Source organism: Elephas maximus, chromosome 1 (genome assembly GCF_024166365.1).
Source record: "Elephas maximus indicus isolate mEleMax1 chromosome 1, mEleMax1 primary haplotype, whole genome shotgun sequence".
NCBI classification, from domain to species: domain Eukaryota; kingdom Metazoa; phylum Chordata; class Mammalia; order Proboscidea; family Elephantidae; genus Elephas; species Elephas maximus.
The window spans coordinates 209,350,597-209,373,411 of record NC_064819.1 but is presented as its reverse complement, the minus strand read 5'-3'; the positions used below and the strand labels follow the sequence as shown (position 1 = coordinate 209,373,411).

The window sequence follows — 22,815 nt, the reverse complement described above, 5'->3', positions numbered from 1 at the left end:
GCCTGCTTAAAATCCTCCAGTAGCTCTTTGCCCCAGAAATCCAGGCTTTCTACCATGATGGCAGTGGGCTTAATAAGAAGTGTTCCTACCCACCTCTCTGTCCTCATCCTATACCACAGGCCCCTGCCTCTCTCCAGTTTCTCTATGTTCACCCTTGCCTCAAGGCCTAAACTTACTGTTCACTTGGCCTGGATCACTCACTCCCCAGACCTTCACCAATACCACCAATTGCCATTGTGTCCATTCCAACTCATGGCGACCCTATGTGAGTCAGAGTAGAACTGCGTTTCATATGGTTTTCAATGGATAATTTTTCAGAAGTAGACTGCCAGGCTTTTCTTCTGAGGCACCTCTGGATGGACTGGAACCTCCCACTTTTGGTTAGCAGCTGAGCACATTAGCCATTTGCACCATCGAAGGACTTCCCAGACTTTCACATTAAAAACAAAAACTTGCCATCGAGGTGATCCCGACTTACAGCGACCCTATAGACTTGCACATAGATAGCTTATTTTTATTATTTGGAACTCAGAAGGGTTTCCTGACCCTCCCACAAAATAAGTTGTCCCATTTTATTTTTTATACCACTTATCATTGATGGAAATTGTCTTTTTCTTTAAGTATATAATTTTTATTGCACTGTCCTCTTCACTAAATATCGACTCCTAAAAGAAAGACTTGTCGAAGTTATACAACATTCTACACGAGAACATAAAACAGTGTCTAGCTCAGAGTAGGCCTTCAATAAAAACGTGTTAAATAAAAGAATCCGTAAGTGATTGATAGATGGGTGGAACTTATTCCTCTACTATTATTCTTAAATTCCTCAAGTGAACAACCATTTGATATTTCTGAGATTTAGGCAGTGACTTTATATTGCATTAGGTTCAGCTGGTATATAACTTACTCTGAGTTGTAAGTTAGGCACGTTTAATGGTCACATCAATCCTTAGGCTATTTAGTACACTAATGTATTAGTGGCCTAACAGAACTGACAGAGCTTCTTAAGTACCTTTTTATGGCTCGAAAGGTGCTGATAACAGAGAGAATCTGGCACATCGTATTTACCACAGTTAACACCTGTTTTGTTCTGGAATGTTAAAATGAGTTCTCTTTTCCAAAAGTATTCTGGATTTACACAACATAAGGGAAGTCAGCACAACTGAACTAAACCAAAAGCTAAGAAGTTTCCTGAATATAACCAAACACTTCGAGGGACAGAGTAGCAGGGGCAGGGGCCTGGAGACCATAGTTTCAGGGGACATCTATGTCAATTGGCATACCAAAGGTTATTAAGAAAATGTTCCACATCCCACTTTGGTGAGTCACGTCTGGGGCCTTAAAAGCTAGAGAGTGGCCATGAAAGATACATCAAACTGATCCTAACCCACCTGGAGCAAAGCAGAATGTAGAACACCAAAGACTTAAGGAAAATATTAGCCCAAAAGACAGAAAGGGCCACTTAAACCAGAGACTCTATCTGCCTGAGACCAGATGAACTAGACGGTACCTGGCTACCACCAATGACTGCCCTGACAGGGAACAAAACAGAGAGTCCCTGACAGAGCAGGAGAAAAGTAGGGTGCAGAACTCAAATTCTAGTAAAAAGACCAGACTTAATGGTTTGACTGAGACTGAAGGAACCCCGGAAGACATGGCCCCCGGTCTCTCTATTAACCCAGAACTAAAAGCATTCCCGAAACTAACTCTTCAGACGAAGATTAGACTGGACTATAAGATATAAAATGATACTCATGAAGAATGTGCTTCTTCTTTCAAGTAGATACACGAGACTAAATGGGCAGCTCCTGTCCAGAGGTGAGATGAGAAGGCAGAAGGGGACAGGGAGCTGGGTCGAATGGACACAGGAAATCCTGGGTGGAAAGAAGGAGCGTGCTGTCACATTACAGAGAGAGCAACTAGGGTCACATAATAATGTGTGTATAAATTTTTGTATGAGAAACTAACTTGAGCTGTAAACTTTCACTTAAAGCACAATAAAAAAAAAATTCAACAAGACAGAAAAATAAAATTCTGGATTTAAAAAGCGGATTCTTAATGGTATTAGCCATGATCTCTTATTAAAATGCATAAATAATTGATGAAACTCAGATTATTCAGTCTTCCAGCAAAAGTATGCACTTATTTATATGTATATACTTTATACACACACACACACACATCCGTACGTAAGAATGCCATGCCTTAATGAATTTGCTGTGTGCGTGAAACTTTCTGCAGTACATAACACATCCGTGGTAAAATAGGTCAGTCAGTGGGAAACTCCTCAGCTTTGAAATCTTTATCAATACAATGCTGTCCCCGCATCACCTCTTGCCTAAAAGCTTCAAAACGGAGCCTTGTGAGGAATGTGAAACAAAGTAAAAATCCCAGCTCTTGTGTGGCAAGTTAAAGCACCGCTCTAGTCTGGGGCTCTGGTGTCATTTTAATAGGGACACATTCTTGTGGCCAAAACAGTGCTTCTAGATTGTCTGCTCTGAATGAAAAAAGGATTTTCAATATGTGTTTTCGCAATGAGTGTTAGTTGGGATTTGGTTGCATATTTTATCCAAACTGTGAAAAGCCGATGTTAGCAATTCAATATTCTAGCAATGACCTAAATGGCATGCTTCCTTTTTTTTTAGTCACATGATGGGGGAACATTCTTTAAAACACCCCATTAATACCAAGCTTATTTTTTATCTCTGAGTTTATTTCCACATACCTTTCCCCCACACTGGGCACAGCTCCTGCACCCTCCTCACTCTTGTTATCAGTAAAGCTATGTCCATGTCAGATAACTAGAAAACTAGGCTAGTTAGAAGCAAGTAATAGAGAGGTTTTGTGCAGGAATAATTGTGGTGGCTCGGATGTTCCCTGAGCACTCTTGGGAGTAAATGTTCATTTCTGCAAGTCTCTAATACAAACCTTAGCAACCGTAGGGTCTCATCTTTCTCAGATTTACTTCCTCTCTCCCAGGTCATTTGTGCTCCTAAAAAACTGATTTCTCGGTCAAGTCTGTAGCAGATGTGGCTTTATTGTTTGCTAACATTGCACTTACAAAACAGCCGGCAGAGCCTGACTTCTGTCAACAGGGTCTATGGGTTACGGCACAAGCTGGGAGTCTTTCCCCAGCTCTAGTCAATAACTCCCTTTAGGCACGTTGTTTAATGTCTTCAGTTTCTACATGTATAAATCGGAATCCAGGATAATACACATCTGAGTTCTTTGAAGAAAAGGCCACATTCATGTTTCTCAAACTCTGTCCTTGCAGGGGATCATTCTTCTGAACTGCAAGATAACAGAAAGATCCATCATTTAAAAATAACCTTTGCTTGTTTAGTGGGAAGAGTGTTTATAGACCCATGCTTTTTAAATAAGTCTTTAGTGCTCCAGTATGCAACTCTCTCTTTTAAAATTTTTAAGTGTTTTCCAAAACTTGAATTCATTTGTACTCAAAGACAGATTATAAAGGTACATTTTTGGAGATAGCATGTATTATCAATTTATTTTACTAATATATCTATATATAGCTTATTGTATCTACATCACCCATGCTGGTCAAACTGAGCAAAATGAATTATTTATTATTTGCTTTAAGGTTAAGTGAGGCTCAAGACAACAGTTTTTGAGCACAACCCAGTGCAAAGAACAATGGAGGTATAAAAACAATAGGACATGGTCTCTTCCCCTAAAGGCTTGATAATCCAGGAGGGGACACAGACTTGTACAGCCACATAAAGGAAGGACTAAATTGAAATGCAAACTTACCTGAGTCCAGGATTGACTGTTAACACAGATGAAGAAATCAAGAAGAAAATGACTTTTAAGGTGGATAATGAACGAAGAATTGAACGTCAATACCTAAAGCAATAAGGAGTGACGCTCGGGCAACAGTTAAAACTCACCTACTAACCAAAAGGTTGGTCACTGAAAACCAGCAAGTGGCACCGGTACCACAGAAGAAAGGCCTGGTGATCTGCTCCCTAAAGATTATAGTCCAAAAAAATCCTATGAGGCAGTTCTGCTCTGTCATATGGAGTCACTATGAGTTGAAAATGGACCCCATGATGCCTAATAACAACAACACCTAAAGCGATGACTTTGAGCTTTAAATGGAGTAATGATTACAACAGCATGATAAATGGAGAAAACATTGACGTTGTCAAGGATTTCATTCTACTTGATCCACAATCAATGTCCAGGGAAGCAACAGTCAAGAAATCAGATGACGTATTGCACTGGGAAAATCTGCTGCAAAAGACCTCTTTAAAGTGTTAAGAAGTAAAAATTGTCACTTTGAGGACTGAGGTGCACCTGACCCAAGCCATGGTATTTTCAATCGCCTCATATGCTGGACAATGAATACAGAAGAAGGGAGAAGAATTGATGCCATTGAATTACATGTTGGCAAAGAATATTGAATATATAATGGACTGCCAGAAGAACACACAAATCTGTCTTGGAAGAAGTACAGCCCGAATGTTCCTTAGAAGCAAGGATGGCGACACTTCGTCTCACATACTTTGGACGTTATCAGGAGGGACCAGTTTCTGGAGAAGGACCTCATGCTTGGTAAGGTAGAGGGTCAGAGAAAAAGAAGACCCTTGAAAAGACGACTGACACAGTGGCTGCAACAATGGGCTAAAATATAGAAACGATTGTGAGGATTGCAGAGGATGTGCAATGTTTTGTTCTGTTGTACATAGGGTCACCATGAGTTGGAAACAACTTGACAGCACCTAACAACAACGACTGCAATATTCATTTTAGGAATTCTGGTTTTTGTCATACTGTACTGTTTTTAAATACTAAATGGTACCATTGTTTATAGTATACTACTCTTATTTCCAAGTTATTGAAAATCTGTAATTCAGATCATTTACATCTTGAAACTCTTGCTACAATTAAATTTTCAAATCAAACAAAAGCATGTTTATTTAGAAAGGCTTTGACCACATCCCTCACCTGTTTGAAACTTTTCCAAGGTATTTTATTGTTGCTTGCTTTAATTTCCATTTCTGGGGTTTATGTTTATTGGTCTCTTGCATTTCCTTCCAGGGGACAGGGGAAGTTGGGAAAATTTCCAGGGGAAGTTGGGAGTGTGTAATGGGAGATTAGGGAAGGAAAGAGAAGAAAAGTGGGATTGCGTGATAGAAAGGAGGAAGAGCCCCGGGGCCCATTCTAAAGTTTTTCTCTGGAGCCTGACCTTCTCTTTTCCCTCAGAGTTAGATTCTCTCATCAAAGCCATTCTCCAAGGCTCTAAACTCTCCTCAGCAGGATAATTTATGTTAGCCACCAGCTTCTTCCCCAATCCCCTGCCTAGGAGAACAGAAGGAGGGACTCTCAGGCCTGGAGACTTGTGGAACATTTGAGTAGAAAACAATGTAATCACAGCTCACTGTTCTATAAGTGTGCCACACAAACTAAATACCAAAATTCCCACATCTTTGTTTCATTCCATCATTACAATCACCACAAGAGAATTATTAATATAAATACTTGAGTCATTGACAGCACTTCGTGCTGGATCGAATGTGTACGGGGAGAGGAAAAGTGAGGGTTGTGGAGAAAACAATACTGGACTGAGGATAAAATTAAAGATAAAAGAGAAGTTGTTTAATGTACATGACTGAGAATTTGGTGATGTCATGAACCAAAATAAAATAGGGAGGAAGTTTGATGTGGCAGGGAGAAAGACAGTTTTGGTTTCAGACATGTGGAACTTAAAGTATCATTTTGTTACTCATGTGGAAATGCTCAAGTTGGAAATTCAGGTCTGAAATTCTAGGGAAATACATAGGCTTTAGGCTTTTGCATTATTGGCATAAAAATATTTGAATGCTAAGAGTGAATAATATCTCCAAAAAAAGAAATGTAGACAGAGGAAATAAAAAAAGGTCATGAACCTTGGAAACATCTATATTTAACATAGTGGTTGAAAAGGAGTACGGTAAGGATCAGAGAATTGTTGAGTAGAACTAGAAATGTGCTACAAAGAGAAGCCATTAATAAGAGTAGGGTTGCCAGATAAAATTCTGGATGTCTAATTGAGTTTGAGTTTCAGATAAACAATGATAATTTTTTGGTATAAGTGTGTCCCATGAAATATTAATCTTTGAGTCATACTTATACTAAAAAAAGTATTCATTGTGTATCTGAAATTCAAATTTAACTGAATGTTCTGTTTTAATTTGCTAAATATGGCAACTCTAAATAGGAGGCCATTCAATTTGGAAATTACAAGGTTACTGCAACCTTTGAAAGATCAGTTTCCAAGGGAGTCATGAAGGAAGCTAGATCAACAAAGGATAAGGAGTGATTATAAGAAAAAGGAGACATGTGCAGACTACTTTTTCCAGAAATATAATGCTTGGAGGAGAGAAATGTGCCACTATTTGACTTTTCTAGGCTTTTTAGATATGCCCTTAATGATGACAGGATTCAGCTAAATAAATGAGTGAATCTATTTGGTTAAAACTAGTATGTTGTCATCTCAACAGATTCCTCTGGAGAGTCTGTCAGGAATCATATTCCTACCATTTTGCCTTTTAAGATAATTAACACAAATGAACCATTTCTAATGTTTATGCTTGAATAAAAATCTAAGTATTATAATTGATCTATTTTTACTTCTTTAAATACTAAGCAGAGAATATTTGTTTACCTAGGTGAGAATATTAAAGAAGATAACAGACCCTATCAAAAGAAATTGAAAAGGCAAACAACAAACTAGATCTTTGCAACACACATAACAAAGCGTTCATATCCAGTATATATAAAGAACTCCTAAAAACAGACAAGAAAAAGTCAACAACCTAATGGCAAAATACAGACAAAATGAACAGACATTTGACCAAAGAGGAAACATGAGTGGCCAATAAACATATAATCAGAAGCTCAACATTTTTAGCAACCATGGAAAATAATAATCAATCCACAACAAGATACCATTTCACCCCCACTGAATTGGCAAGGATGTAAAAGTCGCACTATCCCAAAGGTTGGAGAGAATGTGGAACAGTAAAGACTCACATCCACTATTGGTAGGAGTGTGAATAGATTCACCAACTTTGAAAAACAATTTGGCATTATCTTTACTTTTTCAGATACTCATATTCCACTAACCATAAATTCCACTTTCTACACCCTAGAGAAAAATCTTGCTTGTGAACACCAGGACACATACACAAGAACGTTCCTGGTAGCCTGGGAACAACCTGGCTGTCAATTGAAAAAGAGTAAACAAATCAATCTTGGTATATTTATACAATTGATTACTACAACAGAAAAAATTAATCAGCTACGTGCATCAATACGATTGAATCTCACAAATAAAATTCTGGACAAAATAAACCACAGAAGAGCAAATATAATATTACACCTTTCTTACAAGGTTATTAGGGCTACATAGGTGTGGTCAAACAGTAAAGAAAAACATGAGAATGACAAGCACAAATTCAAGACAGTACAAGACAATCATGTATCGCTTAAGGTCCACGATTCATTCTGTGAACTAGGACAGTATGTGATTTGGACTCTGTGTGATCGTGCTTAAATCGCAAGCAAAAGCATTTAGTGATTTCCCATCTTCTGCTGTTTAATAACCTTTTGTTTCCCTTCTAAACTGGTACTTCTCTTTTGCCTCTTGCTGGTACAAATTTCTCAATGGAAATTTCAAACCTTCACTTTCCTCAAATGTTCCATTTTCAACTCTCTTCCACTTCTCAGAGTAAATAGAAACCGTCAAACCAACAGTTGCATAAATTTCCTATAGTTACAGTGAAACCGATGCAATCCCTCCTGCCTTAAGCCAGTTTCTTCACCTATACTCTAAATCCCAACTCTTCTCATCTTCTCAGAGCCAATTTACACTATAAAGAAGAGACTAGAAAACAGCAGATGCCAAGACATGCATGGACACTATGTCACTAAATGTAACAGAATTTTTTTTCTCATATTTCTTGAACTTTCACCACCATTTGAAAGTGCGTATCTGGGGGAAAAAAAAAAATCATGAATCTCCCTCTACCTATCATCCCCACTTCTCAGGCCTTTACATGTTTGGCTCCCTATACTTTCTCTGTATCTGCAATTGGACTTTGCCCAGAAGGACATTATGGAGTGCATGACTGTAGTTACCTCTAGAGTGCGCGAGAGTGAGAAATAACTCAGAGAGCTTCAAAGGGATTTGAAAATTTGTCTTTCTTAAGCTAGGTGGTAAACACAGGGGTATAAATATTATTGGTATCACTTATTCTTACTTTAGATTTATTATTTGCATGTATGAAATATTTCATAATTTTTTATGTTAAAAGGGAAATGCATATAAATTTTTATTATCAACTGATTTTCCCAGAAACTGAGTTGATTTGCACAAAGATTAAAAATGTGTAACACACACTAGTTAGCCCTCTTCTGTCAACGTATGATGAAAGATGTGTCTTAACCCAGCATGGGTTTAGAGCATTCCTAACACTACATATATTCAGCATAGCTGTGAAGTTGTTGCATCAGTACTAATCACTGGCCTTAAAACTCTGCTTTGTGTTTAAGACTGAGCCTTTTAGAAACTACCCCACCCAGAATGTTTCACAGACTCTCCAAAACATGTTTTTCAACTGCTCTGAGAGCCAGAAATTATTTGGAAAGATGACGAATGATCCAATGAGTTCCAGGTCCAAAATATGTTGCGATTTTATAGACTCAGGTGCAGGACTGAAGAAATGGTGCAATCATGTTTTCTCCTTGGTGTCTGTTTGTGTAAGGAAATAAAGCAGATGGTCAAACTGACCCTCTTTTTCATCTTTATTCCATTCCAGTAGAGTCCATAAAATGTAGAGCCTGAAACTTACCAAGGGCCAATTAATGGCACCCTTTCTTCTGCTTTCTGGCAACCATGCACTACCTCCATGAGGACATCATGCTTTCTTTTCTGGTAACCCCTCACCTCTGCTGCTATTACCAGGTGTTCCTGTCAACAGATCACCAATAGCAATGTCAAGACCTTCTGACAATTGTCAGAGGGTCAGCTTATACCTTACCCACTGATTGGGTAAGACTCTATATTCATGTTGGATAAAAGACAAACTCATTCCTCATTCCCTTTTGAGAGGAATGAGGCTCTATTCATTTTCTGACATATATTGCTTCAGGCATTTTTTCTTCTTTTAACCATTTCTGATATTAATCTTTAAGACAGAATTACAAATGTCTTGCCTCATAGACATACAGAATATAACTTAATTCTAACTGAACCTAAGAACTATGATCACATTACGTTAACTCTGGATGTTTACCACCGCCATTTTGTTTCTTCTCTCAGAGCTATGTAAGGAGAGAACACCCCCAAACTACTGTACTAAAGGACTAGAAATAAGACTTAATAACTAGTTTGTATCATTTAATCAGCTTGTCTTCTGAGAATACTCACAATTCTCCATATATTCTCTCCACCATAGTAGATGCTTCTTAGAATCCTCTATTCTCTTCCTCCTTTCTCAGCTGTCATTTCTTACTGATGTTACTGGATTATCCTATTATTCTTTGCTTTATTCCACACATATTGCTTGGGTGACTGCACTAACCCTGTCTTCTACAAAGCAAGGTCCATGGGCTTTATGACAGCTATTGCCCACATAGAGTTTAAATGTGGCATGTGGCTATATCTCTGGTGTTTGAGATGACATGAAATGTAACCTCTGGATAAATGGGAAAAAAACAAAGGCTGATTACAGTAGAACTACTAGGATAGCAAAAGCTTTGTGGAAGTTTAAAGAATCATACCAGGTAATAGAGGGCATTTGTGAAAGTTCCTAGACAATAAATTTTTAACAGTCTGATGTACGAGCAAAGAAAACTGTTAGTAGCATAAAACCAGAATGGGAATATATAATTTATATGCATACAGTTATAGCATCAAGAATCAAAAGGCTATATAGATCACATTTGTATGGTCACATAAACCATTGCCTGGTAAATAGGAAGCCCTAGGTCTCTCTTTTCTAATTGTTCCATTAGTTAAATGAGGATAATAACTCCACTCACCAATTAGGGATGGTAGAAGGATTCATGAGGCAATATTTATGAAGCACTCAAAGTTCCTTCAGTGAAAGATTCTACGTAAACACAACCTTGTACTGGATTATCCAGTCATAACCGCACTCTGCTTGCTGAAAACCCAACACCTATAGCCCAAAAAAGAGAAATTAAATTTCACAGTGCTGTACTACTTGTAGTTGGCTTACTCCAAGAAATAGGATGAAATAGATGGGTAAAATTAAAAAATGCCTTGAGTTATATGATGTGCCATTCAATTATTTCTCCACAGATTGCCTACATAAATATTACCTTTAACACCAGAAAGTTTATTTTTAATTAATAGCTATTTTCACGGTCTCTAATTTGAGTATCATGGGAAATATCAAGTATCAGTCAAGAGTGCTTTGGAAAACATCACTATTCTCACTTGGCTGGGAAAGAGGTGTTGGTGAATAAGATGAGGCTATGGTGTGTGGAAAAAGAAAAGTTGAATCTTGATAAGAGTGAAGTTGGCTGTGCAGAATAAGGAAACCAAAACCTACATCACCTCAATTGTAGGATGGAAACAGAAGAGAAGGAGACTCATGATTGGTTCCAGGTCCCAGCCTCACAGCTGTGTTTTGAATTGCACCATGGATTTGATGTCACATCATCTGATTACATGGTCTCATTGTTCTCCTCTCCACCCTCAGGAATTCCTGACAGTTCCTGACTATCTCTCCTAGGACACAGCCATTATCCTATGGTGGCACCATTTAGTCCTTAGCTTTAGACGTTTTCTTGGAGAATCTTCAAGAATTGTTTTTTTCCCAGTGAAAACTGGGCCAGGAAAGATAGTGTAAGTGGGATTCCATCAGAAAAAAACTTAAGCCAAATATTGCTCCACATCTGAAGCCTATCTCCCCCAAACTTGAGAAGCTGGAAAAGAAAAAGCATCCATGTGAATGTCAAACAAACTGGCAGCTCGAATTCAGCTGAATTTATTAGTGATTTTTTTGAACTCCAGTATTAAGGACTATGCTTGCTGCTTTAGTTGATACAAAGAAAATTGAGGAAAAATCTTGTTCTGAAGATAATGTCAGTGCAGGTGACATGGTGGAGAAGAGAAGTGAAACGAGTACACAAGTAAATATAATCAAGTAGATACCACGAAGAAGTACGAAATGCCCTGGGATGACTAGAAGAAGAGATGGCATTTGGTTGAGATATAAGGAAAGTCTTCCTGGAGGACACAGTGTTTGAGATAGACCTTGAAATATGGTTGAAATCAGAAGAGATAATAGAAGAAAGAAAACTGTAAGGAGAAATTTTTACAGTAGATTTGGAGAACAGCAAGCAGTGACTTTAAATGGAGCACAGTATACTTATACTAGAGTAGAGGATGATAGGTGAAAATAGTAGAGACCAAACTAGGAAGTCAGGGGCAGTGGTGGTCCAGTGGTAGAATTCTTACCTTACATGTGGGAGAGTCAGGTTTGATTCCTGACCAATGCCCTTCAAGCACAGCTACCACCTGTCCGTCAACAGAGACTTGCACATCACTACGATGCTGGAGAGATTTCAGCGGAGCTTCCTGAGCACTCTCCAAATATTAGCCAATGAAAACCCTATGATCTCAACGGTCCAATTCCATTGTGCCCAAGGTTACCATGAGTCAGCGGAAGACTCAACAGCAGCTAACAACAACAAACAAGGAAGAAGCATAAAGATCACAGTAATGAGTAAGACCCTAAATAAATAATCTGGGGCACCACTAAAGATTTTTGAGCAGGAATATCATCATTAGAGCTGTGCTGTAGGACAAATAATTTGTTTGTGTAACTGTACAGTATATACAATGATTATAGAAGGGAAGCCAGTGTGCAGAGAAACCAGTTATAAGGCTTTTCGCAAAGTTCTAAATAAGAACTAATGGGCTCTTTAATGGATGGTGGCAGTACATATGAAAAAAGAGATATCATAGGTGGGATTCCCCAGGAAACATAATCTGAGACTCTGAGATATTTATGCAGGAAGTTTATTGAGGAGTGCTCTCAGACACATCTTTTAGGCAATAAGGAAGGTAGGATTGGGCAGAGGAAGAAGTTTAATTTACATGCAGTTGTAGCAAAGGGCTGAGCCAATCCCATGTGACATTGTGAAGCTGAGAGGGCCCTTTAGAGGTTTCGTATTGAAACAATGCGTCAAGGACTTTATATCCATCAAGTGAACTAGGCATTGGATTGAGTGCAGGACAGGACGTGACCTTGAGGGAAGCAGAGCCCTTCGGCTGCTGAAGACACTTCCTAGGGAATAACTCAGGCATGAACTACAAGCCAGCAACACTTCAAGTAGCTGGAATAAAAGAATGTCTGGGTCCCATAGGAGGGATCTGGGTGGAGCACCATAGCATCTATTGCAGGAAGAAAAGGAACTAAGGCTGCTGAAGTGAAATCTGCATGAACTGGTAGTTGATATGATGTAGAAGCGATAGAAGGGAAAAGAAAAGTCAGAGCTAAGGCCAAGGTTTGGGGAACAGACAGGGAAAACCTAGAAATAAGGTGGAAGACCTGGTTTGAGCATGAAGGTGACAACTTCAATTGAAGACATGCTGACACATTTCTTGTTATAGGTAATGCTGTCACTAGGATCATGCCAAGTGGGGTGTGGAGCCTATAGCATATCACACTTGTATTCCTTCGGGTATGCTACTGAAAAAGAAAAGACAAAGGTAACTTGAGGTCCATATAACAGCAAGCACAATACTGAAGAGTACAAAAGGTCAGAAGGGGATTTCAGACACACATGGCATAAAAATTGGCAAATAAGAGTTGAATTATTTCTGGTTGCAGGTGATGTGATGGAATCTCTGGAAAATCTTAGCAGTTCAGTGATAAAACACAATCCACAAGTAATTCAGTAAAATATCAGGGTATAAAATTAACATGTAAAAATCAGTAGCCTTCAAACATATGAACAATAACTAAAAAAAGAATGCTTGTGAAAGAGAGAAAAGATAACATTGTGTTATATATTTCTAACAAAAGTTTAAAAGACACATACAGTAACTATAAACTTAACAAGAAATACACAAAACTTACATGAGAAAAAATTTAAAACTTTAAAATATTCCTGAAAAACACAAAAATAGACTTCAAAACATGGAGATTTCCCTTGTTCTTGCATAAGATGACTCAATATCACAAAGATAGCAGTTCTTCCCAATTAGCATGTAATTTAATGCAATCCCAATAAATTTTTGCTGAAGTTAGACAAGTGGATTCTAAAATTCATAAGAAAAAATCGAACATGCAAGAACAGCTACAGAGGCAGAGCCAAGTTGGTGGAATAGACAGACGCTTCCAGCGAGCCCTCTTTACAATAAAGACCTGAAAAAGCAAGTGAAACGAGTATATTTGTGAAAAGCTGGGAGCCCTGAGCTTCAAAGGCAAGCTAAGAAAATAAACTGATGGGCAAGGGGACAAAGAGATCGTTCAGAAGCGGACAGGAGTTACCACACCTGAATCGCAGGAGCCCTCAAGCACCATATCCGGAGTGGCGGCGGCGGGCCGGTACTAGTGTTCTGTCGCAGTTTCCTCGGGGAGAAATAGTAGACAGCCACACAGCCTACTCACACCTCAAGAATCTGAGAAGAAAAGCGCTCTTGGCAAAAGCCAAGTAGTTGCGTATGTTTTACTGTCCCCCCGAGTCCCAAGCCGGCTTCAGCGGCTGAATTCCCTGGGCCTAAGATAGGCATTGTTGAGCACCTACAGCCATCCTCCCGGCCTTGGGGAAGGAAAAAGTATGCAATTGGAGGAAAAGATAATTTTCTAGCTCCACTAAATGGGGGAGCTCAGGACAGAAGCTGCTCCTGTCCAGGCATAAACTGTCCATGGACTTTAAGCACCTTTACCTTCTGCATGGGTCTGTGTGGGCCTATTTCAGGAGAATAGGCCCTTGTTGGCAAACTTCAACCATTTCAGCTGTGTGGTGGAGAGGTGGGTGTTTGATGTTTGACATTGCTTTGCCTATTAAACAAGGTCCTTTTTACCTACCCACATCAGGGACCTAAGGACTAGTACCTCCACTCAGGTCACCCAGCCACCCGTGACAGGGGCCCAAAGATAACTGGTACCTCCCAGTCCTTACAACCAAAAACTTTGGGTGCCCATGGTCCATCTGCAGAACCCACCCACCTGCATGCTGTAGGCAACAGGGATGCGCTTTCCTCAGAGATACTCAGGGGTCAGTTCTCAGCCCCCTGCCATGTTCAGAGCATGACCCCTTGCTGCAGTCAAATACTGGTATATATGCCAATCACCCCTGCCCCTCTAACACTGTAGGACAGAGCCTGTATCACACATTTGATGATCAGCTACCTGGAAGCCTTAGCTGAATTCATACAAGGATATGGAATGGAATCCTAGATTGGCATACCTGATAACAGCTCTAGCCATCTGGGGTCAGGACATCAGAGCTCCAAAGGCAAAAATAATCAAGCTAGCTCACTCAAGCAACCCATAGGGGTATACCAAAACAAAACAAAGCAAGGAGCTACGACACAGTAAGCAAGCAGAAACTAATAATGATAACTTATAGATGGCTCAGAGACAACAGTCGATATCAAGTCACATAAAGAAACAGACCATGATCAACTCAACAGGCTCTCAAAACAAAGAATACAGGGATCTTCTAGATGAAAGAGCATTTCTGGAGTTACCAGATGCAGAATACAAAAGTTTAATATACAGAAACCTTCAAGACATCAGGAAGGAAATGAGGCAATATGCAGAATAAGCCAAGGAACACAGAGATAAAGCAACTGAAGAAATTAGAAAGATAATTCAGGAACATAATGAAAAGTTTAATAAGCTGGAAAAATCCACAGACAGACAGCAATCAGAAATTCAGAAGATTAACAATAAAATTACAGAATGAGATAACTCAATAGAAAGTCAGAGGAGCAGAATTGAGCAAGTAGAAGCTAGAATTCCTGAACTCGAAGATAAATCACTTGGCAACAATATATTTGAAGAAAAACCAGATAAAAGAATTAAAAAAAAATGAAGAAACCTTAAGAATCATGTGGGACTCTATCAAGAGAAATAATCTACAAGTGATTGGAGTACCAGAACAGGGAGGGATAACAGAAAATACTGAAAAAATTGTTGAAGATTTGTTGGCAGAAAACTTCCCTGATATTGCCAAAGATGAGAAGTTATCTATTCAAGATGCTCATCGAACTCCACATAAGCTAGATGTTAAAAGAAAGTCACCAAGACATATTATAATCAAAGTTGCCAAAACCAAAGATAGAGAATTATAAGAGCAGCGAGGGACAAATAAAAAGTCACCTACAAAGGAGAGCCAATAAGAATAAGCTCAGGCTAGTTGGCAGAAACCATGTAGGCAAGAAGGCAATGGGATGACACACTTAAAAAATTGAAGGAAAAAAATTGCCTGCCAAGAACCATATATCCAGCAAAACTGTCTCTTAAGTATGAAGGTGAAATTAAGACATTTCCAGATAAACAGAAGTTTAGGGAATTCAAAACTACAAGATACTAAGGGGAGTTCTTTGGTTAGAAAATCAATAATATCAGGTATCAACCCAAGACTAGAACACAGGGCAGAGCAACCAGAAGTCAACCCAGGCAGGGAAATCCAAAAAAACAAAGTAAGATTATTTAAATAAAAAAAAAAACTCAAAACAGGGTGAGAGTGATGTTATTATATAAAAGAAGACAACATTAAAATAATAAAGAGGGACTAAGAAATGTAATCATACACCTTCCATATGGAGAGGAAGATACGGCGATACAGGTTTAAATTCAGAAAAATGGGGGTAAATAATAAGGTAACCACAAAGGAGACAAACTATCCTACTCATCAAAATAAAATACAGGAAAAAATAGAGACTCAGCAGAAACAAAATCAACAAAAACAAATATGAGGAAAGGACAATATATAATCTACTCAGCATATAAATTAAGTAGGAAAAAGAAACTGTCAGCAACACACAAAAACAGACATCAAAATGATAGAACTAAATTCATACCTGTCCATAATTACCCTGAATGTAAATGGACTAAATGCATCAATAAAGAAACAGAGAGTGGTAGAATGGATTAAAAAACAAGATCCATCTATATGCTGCCTACAAGAGACACACCTTACACATAGAGACACAAATAAACTAAAACTCAAAGGATGGAAAAAAATATATGAAGCGAACAACAATCAAAAAAGAGCAGGAGTGGTAATATTAATTTCTGACAAAATAGACTTTAAAGTTAAATCCATCAGAAAGGAAGGACACTACATAATGATTAAAGGGACAATACACCAAGAAGATATAACCATATTAAATATTTATGCACCCAACGACAGGGCTGCAAGATACATAAAACAAACTCTATCTCTATCAGCATTGAAAAGTGAGATAGGCAGCTCTACAATAATAGTAGGAGACTTCAACACACCACTTTTGGTGAAGGACAGGACATCCAGAAAGAAGCTCAATAAAGACACGGAAGATCCAAATGCCACAATCAACCAACTTGACCTCGTAGGCGTATACAGAACACTCCACCCAACAGCAACCAAGTAAACTTTCTTTTCTAGTGCACATGGAACATTCTCTAGAATAGACCACATACTAGGTCATAAAGCAAGCCTTAGCAGAATCCAAAACATTGAAATATTACAAAGCATCTTCTCTGACCATAAGGCCATAAAAGTGGAAATCAATAACTGGAAAAGCAGGAAAAAGAAATCAAACACTTGGAAACTGAACAATACCCTGCTCAAAAAAGACTGGATTATAAAAGACATTAAGGATGGAATAAAGAAATTCACAGAATCCAATGAGAATGAAAACACTTCCTATCAGAACCTTTGGAACACAGCAAAAGTACTGCTCAGAGGCCAATTCATATCAATAAGTGCACACATCCAAAAAGAAGAAAGGGCCAAAAGCAAAGAATTATCCCTACAACTTGAACAAATAGAAGGAGAGCAACAAAAGAAACCCTCAGGCACCAGAAGAAAACAAATAATAAAAATTAGAGTTGAACTAAATGAAATAGAAAACAGAAAAACAATTGAAAGAATTAACAAGACCAAAAGCTGGTTTTTTGAAAAAAATCAACAAAATTGATAAACCACCGGCCAAACTGACAAAAGAAAAACAGGAGAGGAAGCAAATAACCTGAATAAGAAATAAGATGGGTGATATTACAACTGACCCAACTGAAATTAAAAGAATCATATCAGATTACTATGAAAAATTATACTCTAACAAATTTGAAAACCTAGAAGAAATGGATGAATTCCTAGAAACACACTACCTACCTCAACTAAAACAGAGGTAGAACAACTAAATAGACCCATAACAAAAGAAGAGATTGAAAAGGTAATCAAAAAACTCCCAAGAAAGAAAAGCCCTGGTCTGGACAGATGGCTTCACTGCAGAGTTCTACCAAACTTTTTAGAGAAGAGTTAACACCACTACTCCTAAAGGTATTTCAGAGCATAGAAAAGGACGGAATACTACCAAACTCATTCTATTAAGCTACCATATCCCTGATAACAAAACCAGGTAACGACACCACAAGAAAAGAAAATTATAGACCCATATCCCCCAGGAACGTAGGTGCAAAAATCCTCAATGAAATTCCAGCCAATAGAATTCAACAACATATCAAAAAAATAATTCACCATGACCAAGTGAGATTCATACCAGGTATGCAGAAATGGTTCAACATTAGAAAGACAATTAATGTAATCCACCACATAAATAAAAGACAAGAATCACATAATTTTATCAGTTGATGCAAAAAAGGCATTTGACAGAGTTCAACACCCATTCATGATAAAAACTCTCAGGAAAATAGGAATAGAAGGATATTTTCTCAACACAATAAAGGGCATTTATACAAAGCCAACAGCCAGCATCACCCTAAATGAAGAGAGCCTGAAAGCAATCCCACTGAGATCGGGAACCAAACAAGGATGCCCTTTATTACCGCTCTTATTCAATGTTGTGTTGGGTGTCCTAGCCAGAGCAATTAGGCTAGATTAAAAAAAAAAAAAAAAAAGGGTATCCAGATTGGCAAGGAAGAAGTAAAAGTATCTCTATTTGCAGATGACATGATCTTATACACAGGAAACCCTAAGAAATCCTCAAGAAAACTACTGAAACTAAGAGAAGAGTTCAGCAAAATATCAGGATACAAGATAAACACACAAAAATCAGTTGGATTTCTCTATATCAACAAAAAGAACATCAAAGAGGAAATCACCAAATCAATGCCATTTTCAGTAGCCCCCAAGAAGATAAAATACTTAGGAATAAATCTTACCAGGGATGTAAAAGTCTTATACAAAGAAAACTACAGTACACTTCCGCAAGAAACAAAAAGAGACTTACACAAGTGGAAAAACATACCTTGCTCGTGGATAGGAAGACTTAACATTATAAAAATGCCTATTCTACCAAAAGCGATCTATACATTTAATGCAATTCTGATCCAAATTGCAACGGCATTCTTTAATGAGATGGAGAAACAAATCACCAACTTCATATGGAAGGGAAAGAGGCCCCGGAAAAATAAGGCATTCCTGAAAAAGAAGAACAAAGTGGGAGGCCTTACTTTACCTGATTTTAGAACCTATTATACCGCCAGAGTAGTCAAAACAGCCTGGTACTGGTACAAGAACAGATACAAGGACCAATGGAACAGAATTGACAATATAGATATAAATCCATCCACACATGAGCAGTTGATATTTGACAAAGGCCCCAAAAGAGTAAAATGGGGAAAGACAGTCTTTTTAACAAATGGTGCTGGCATAACTGGATATCCATCTGCAAAAAAATGAAACAAGACCCATACCTCACTCCATGCACAAAAACTAACTCAAAATGGATTGAAGACCCAAATATAAAATCTAAAAAGATAAAGATCATGGAAGAAAAAATATGGACAATGTTAGGAGCCCTAATACATGGCATAAACAGTATATAAAACATTATTTAAGAATGCAGAAGAAAAACTAGATAACTGGGAGCTCCTAAAAATCAAATACCTATGCTCAACCAAGGACTTCACCAAAAGAGTAAAAAGACTACCTATATAGACTGGGAAAAAGTTTTTAGCTATGACATTTCTGATCAGCATCTGATCTCTAAAATCTACATGACACTGCAAAAACTCAACTACAAAAAGACAAATAACCCAATTAAAAAATGGGCAAAAGATATGAATAGACACATCACTAAAGAAGACATTCAGGTAGCTAACAGATACATGAGGAAACGTTCACGATCATTAGCCATCAGAGAAATGCAGATCAAAACTACGAGATTTCATCTCACTCCAACAAGGTTGGCATTAATCCAAAAAACACAAGATAATCAATGCTGGAGAGGCTGTGGAGAGATTGGAACACTTCTACACTGCTAGTGGGAATGTCAAATGCCCAACCAACCAAAGTACAACCACTTTGGAAATCGATTTGGTGCTTCCTTAAAAAGCTAGAAATAGAATTTACCATATAATCCAGCAACCCCATTCCTAGGAATATATCCTAGAGAAATAAGAGCCTTTATATGGACAGATATATGCACACCCATGTTTCTTGCAGCACTGTTTACAACAGCAAAAATGTGGAAGTGACCAAGGTGCCCATCAATGGATGAATGGATAGATAAATTATGGTATAGTCACACAATGGAATACTACGCATCGATAAAGAACAGTGAGGAATCTGTGAAACATTTCATAACATGGAGGAACCTGGAAGGCATTATGCTGAGTGAAATTAGTCAGTTGCAAAAGAACAAATATTGTATAAGACCACCATTACAAGATCTTGAGAAATAGTTTAAACTGAGAAGAAAACATTCTTTTGTGGTTACAAGAGGGGGGAGGGAGGGAGGGTGGGAGAAGTGTATTCACCAATTAGATAGTAGATAAGAACTACTTTAGGTGAAGGGAAAGACAACACACAATACAGGGGAGGTCAGCATAGCTGGACTGGACCAAAAGCAAAGAAGTTTCCTGAATAAATTGAATGCTTCGAAGGCCAGTGTAGCAGGGGCAGGGGTTTGGGGACCATGGTTTCAGGGGACATCTAAGTCAATTGGCATAACAAAATCGATTAAGAAAACATTCCGCATCCCACTTTGAAGAGTGGCCTCTGGGGTCTTAAATGCTAGCAAGCAGCCATCTAAGATCCATCAATTGGTCTCAACCCACCTGGATCAAAGGAGAATGAAGAACACCAGGGACACAAGGTAATTACGAGCCCAAGAAACAGAAAGGGCCACATGAACCAGAGACTACATCACCCTGAGACCAGAAGAACGAGATGGTGCCCAGCTATAACCGATGACTACCCTGACAGGGAACACAGCAGAGAACCCCTGAAGGAGCAGGAGAGCAGTGGGATGCAAACCCCAAATTCTCATAAAAAGACCAGACTTAATGGTCTGTCTGAGACTAGAGGGATCCCGGTGGTCATGGCCCCCAGACCTTCTGTTGGCCCAGGATAGGAACCATTCCCAAAGCCAACTCTTCAGACATGGATTGGGCTGGACAATGGGTTGGAAAAGAATGCTGGTGAGGAATGAGCTTCTTGGAAGGTGGACACTTGAGGCTATGTTGGCATCTCCTGCCTGGAGGGGAGATGAGAGGGTGGAGGGGGTTAGAAACTGATGAAATGGACATGAAAAGAGAGAATGGAGGGAGAGAGCAGACTTTCTCATTAGGGGGAGAGTAATTGAGAGTATGTAGCAAGGTGTATATAAGTTTTTGTGTGAGAGAATGACTTGATTTATAAACTTTCACTTAAAGCACAATAAAAATTATAAAACAAAAAGAACAGCTACAAAAACCCTAGTCGGGGGTGTGAGAAAGAACAATAAGAGGGCACCAGATATAAAAGTATATTATAAAGCCTCTAAAATTAATTAATCAGTGAAAAAGAGGAAGATCCTCAATGAGATGGATTGACACAGTGGCTCAACAAGGAGCTCAAGCACAACAATTGTGAGGATGGAGCAAGATGGAGTTCTGTTGTACATACAGTCACAATGAGTCGGGGTGGACTCGGCAGCACCTAACAATAACAAAATAATTTTAAAAAGTATGGTGCTCTAATATGAATAGAGAGTCAGACAAGTGGAATAGAATAGAAACAGACTCAAGAACATAATAAAGCGACATCTTAAATCAATGGGGAAAAGGATTCCATATTAAATGGCATTGAGAAAAATGTAACCCTATTCAGAAAAAGATAAAACTAGATACATATACTAGAATAAAGTTATAATACATTAGAGATTTAAATGTAAAAAATAAAATCATTCAAGAAGTAGAAAAAAACACACGTGGATATCTCCATAACCCGGTCTGGGAAAAAACCTTCTAATTTTGACTCAAAACCCAGATAGAAGAAAGTAAATTGAGAAACGTATCTTCTCAATCTCAAATATAAATTGACATGGCAAAAATAAATAAATAAACAAAATTTTAAAAATTGAGAGAAAATATGTATAACATGTATCACAGGTATAAAAGTTTAATCTAATATATTAATATCTCTAAAAAAAGTTAGGAAAGAAATGACCAAAAACCTAGTGGGAAACATAAGTAAAAGACATATATAGACAGTTAAATTAAAAAAAAAAAAAAAAAGATACTAAAAAACACTGAAACATATATAAAGATGTTCACTTTCATTCATAATCAAAGAAATACAAACTAAAATTACACTAACTCCACACGGAGATACTTCCTCACCTGTCAGACTGGCACAAATTCAAAAGCTTGACTACCCCTTCTCTCACATCTTGCTGGTGGGAATGCAAAGTGGTAAAAATTCCATGGGCGAGAATTTACCAATAGCTAACAAAACAACACATGCATTTACCCTTTGATCCAACAATCCCATTTCTAAGAATTTACCTCAAGACGTACCTTCACAAATCCGAAACAGCATATGCAAAGGTTATTTATTGTGAATTCATTTATAATAGAGAAATACTGGAAACAATCTAAATTGCCTTTCCCTAAGAGTTAATGGAATAAACTATGGAACAGTTGCACAAAAAAAGTGAGAAAGAGCTCCATGGATTGGTATGAAGTGATTTCCAGGATATTTTTTTGTAAATTGAGAAAGCAAGGTCCAAAGACAATATACAGTATGCTACATCTTATGTCATAAAGATAAACCAGAAATTAATGAAAATCATTACTTGTAGATGGAGGGAGGGAACAGAGTGGCAGGATTAGGGCTGGGTATGAGGATTTACTGAGTACATCTCCTTATAAGTTTTTACTTTTGAACCATGTAGACGCTTTATTTATTCAGAAAGTAAAATATAAGGTAAAAATTATAAAAGAAAAGCAAATCCTGAGATTGAATACAAATAGAAATAAATGAGCCTAATTGTAAATCAAACTGATAATATAACAGCACAATAAAATCAATTAATTCAAGCAGCTTTTGAAAACAGTACTCAGGCTATATATACCCTCTTGTGCAGTAGTTCTCAACTGGGGACAATTTTACCCCCACCAAAGGGACATTTGACAATATTTAGAGACATTTTCGATTGTTGCTACTGGGAGCAAAGGTATGGAGGTCCTGGCATCTAGTGTTTAGAGGTCAAGGATGCTGCTAAACATGCTGCAATGCACAGGACAGTTCCCTACAACAACAAAGGATTATCTGGTCCAAAATGTCAATAATGCTAAGGTGGAAAAACCTTACTTTGATGGAATAAAG

General features: G+C 38.0%; 1 long non-coding RNA gene across 2 annotated transcripts in view; it reads right to left on the bottom strand.

Annotated features, from left to right (window-relative positions):
* Positions 1-3,017: 3,017 nt before the first annotated feature.
* LOC126086174 (uncharacterized) overlaps positions 3,018-22,815 on the bottom strand; it is a 168,328-nt gene continuing 148,530 nt past the window's right edge. For both annotated transcript variants that reach the window (XR_007519421.1, XR_007519422.1), the window contains one exon: positions 3,018-3,291. This is a non-coding gene — a long non-coding RNA (uncharacterized LOC126086174). The remainder of the gene's footprint in view (positions 3,292-22,815) is intronic.